Source organism: Glycine max, chromosome 18 (genome assembly GCF_000004515.6).
Source record: "Glycine max cultivar Williams 82 chromosome 18, Glycine_max_v4.0, whole genome shotgun sequence".
NCBI lineage: Eukaryota > Viridiplantae > Streptophyta > Magnoliopsida > Fabales > Fabaceae > Glycine > Glycine max.
In genome coordinates this window covers 31,642,837-31,645,811 of record NC_038254.2, presented here as the reverse complement: position 1 = coordinate 31,645,811, position 2,975 = coordinate 31,642,837, and positions in this window count along the sequence as shown.

The window sequence follows — 2,975 nt, the reverse complement described above, 5'->3', positions numbered from 1 at the left end:
GTCATCGCTTCATCCTCGTGGCGATAGATTATTTCACCAAGTGGGTCGAGGCGGCTTCCTATACCAATGTCACGAGGGGTGTGGTGGTCAGGTTCATTAAGAAAGAGATCATCTGCCGATATGGTTTGCCAAGGAAGATTATCACAGACAATGGCACCAACCTGAATAACAAGATGATGGGGGAAATGTGCGAGGAGTTTAAAATCCAGCATCACAATTCCACACCCTACCGGCCAAAGATGAATGGAGCCGTGGAAGCGGCCAATAAGAATATCAAAAAGATTATCCAAAAGATGACCGTGTCATACAGAGATTGGCATGAAATGCTCCCATTCGCGTTACACGGTTACCGAACTTCAGTGCGAACGTCAACTGGGGCAACACCGTTCTCATTGGTATATGGGATGGAGGCTGTGTTACCGTTTGAGGTAGAAGTCCCGTCATTAAGGATCTTGGCAGAATCCGGATTAAAGGAATCAGAGTGGGCTCAAACGCGCTATGACCAGCTCCACCTCATTGAGGGTAAGCGCTTAACAGCCATGAGTCATGGGCGCTTGTACCAGCAAAGAATGAAGAATGCATTCGACAAGAAAGTACGTTTGCGCAAGTTCCATGAGGGAGACCTTGTGCTAAAGAAAATGTCCCATGCTGTCAAGGACAATCGAGGAAAATGGGCCTCGAACTATGAAGGTCCTTTTGTTGTGAAGAGGGCTTTTTCCGGAGGAGCCCTGGTGCTTACCAACATGGATGGCGAAGAGCTACCTTCACCCGTGAATTCTGATGTCGTCAAGCGATATTATGCTTAGAATCTGGGGCAATTAAGGATGTCGCTGCATGTTCTTTATCTTTATGCGTTTTCTGGATTTCCCCCAGGGATTTCCCGTCTGCTGTATCTCTCGTTACAATCTTTCAAAGAAATGAACATGGATTCGAGGCTTTAGTCCTCACGTTGGTTTCAAACCTTGCATTGATTTGTGATCACCTGAGCCTTCCGCTCAGTTCGTGGGATGCCCCAAGCGCTTAATTAAAATTGAACCTAAACCAACTTTTGCTAAAGTTTGCTGCGTTTGAAAACACTCATGCATACGCATACGCATGCATATTGTTGTGGTAAAACAGGGGCAGGATCATCTTGAGCTACCATCTGGGGTGGGGACAAAACATGGACAGCAGAAACCAATCAAGGTAAGACAATGACGCGGTCAAGATTGGCCAAACCTGGTTGTTTATTACTTGCAGGTACTTAGGAACGGATGCAAGTGGGGATGGGGTCACGACCGACTGATCGTTGCCCTTTCTCTGCGCTAGACAAGCAGAGAACGTCGCTGCAAGGCAGCCCCGTATCCTTTGTATTCGCAGTTGTCTTTTACTATTTGTTTGTTTTAAAAATAAGTAATCAACGCCTAATTCTAACTTAAAGAAGTTCAAGTTAGGCAAAACGCTAAACCATAAGGAAGGAGGGGACATGGTTAATGTTCCTCTCAAAAAAAAAAAAAAAAGAAAAAAATGCAGGTTAGCTCGCCTGGGCGAGCCACCCCTGCACCAAAATATAAGAATGACGAAAGGGGGGACGTTTTTGCATTCAAAAACTTCTTTTCCCCCCCTTTCAAAAGCCATACCCATGGGATTTACGAGTTTGCAGCCCTAGGGTCATCATTTTTCGATTCCGTTTTGCGCTTTTGTTCATCACCAACAAGAAATGGCCCCGAGGAAGCTTGCCTCAAAGAGGTCCAAGAAGGATAAGGCAGCCGAAGGAACTAGTTCCGCTCCTGAGTATGACAGTCACCGCTTTAGGAGCACTGTACACCAACAGCGCTTCGAAGCCATCAAGGGATGGTCATTTCTCTGGGAGCGATGCGTCCAGCTCAGGGACGACGAGTATACTGATTTCCAGGAGGAGATAGGGCGTCGACGGTGGACATCACTGTTACCCCCATGGCCAAGTTCGATCCAGAAATAGTCCTTGAGTTTTATGCCAATGCTTGGCCAACAGAGGAGGGCGTGCGAGACATGAGGTCCTGGGTAAGGGGTCAGTGGATCCCGTTTGATGCCGACGCTATCGGCCAGCTCCTGGGATATCCGTTGGTGTTGGAAGAGGGCCAGGAATGCGAGTATGGCCAGAGGAGGAACCGGTCTGATGGGTTCGATGAGGAGGCCATCGCCCAGCTGCTATGTATACCGGGGCAGGATTTTGCCCGGACTGCTGCAGGGAGGCGAGTGCGAATCATGCGCACCAACATGACCACCCTAACTCAGATATGGATGACTCTGCTGCTCAGCAACATCCTGCCCACCGATCATAATTCCGACCTCCCCATGCCGAAGTGTCAGCTGGTGTACGCCATCCTGACGCGGATGAGCATCCATGTGGCTCAGTTGATCGCTGATGCCATCTATATTTTTGCAGGTATGGCGCCTACTAGGCACCCTTTGGACCCAGATAAGTCCAACAGGGCCCTGGGATTTCCCTCGCTGATCACAGGACTCTGCCAGTCGTTCAGAGTCCCCGTTGCACCTACCAAGGTAATTCGGCCGCCCATCACCCGGGCTTTTATTGAGAAGTACTGTACTCAGAGACAGGCTCAGGGTGATGCTCCACAGGTCGCAGGCGCGCCCCCACCACCTCATCAGGCTGGCCAGGCTGGGTCATTTGACATGGAGCAGTATTTACGGCATTTGGTTCGCCAGCAGGCGGCCAACCACCGGGCACATGTACAGACCCATGATTGTCTGTACCAGATGAGCCTCAGCATGCAGAGCTAGGGCTTCGCTTCTTTTTCATGCCCTACTCCAGACCAGTTCAGGGCAGAGGTTGCATGGCCCGGAGATTGGCCCGAGGCCCAAGCAGGAGAGGCGCCCCCAGAAGCTCCCGGCGATGGAGGAGAGGCCCACGAGGACGAGGAGATGGCCGATTTGCTTGACTTCTTGGGAGGAAGTGGAGATACATGACTGGGAGATCCCCAGATTCATGTTTT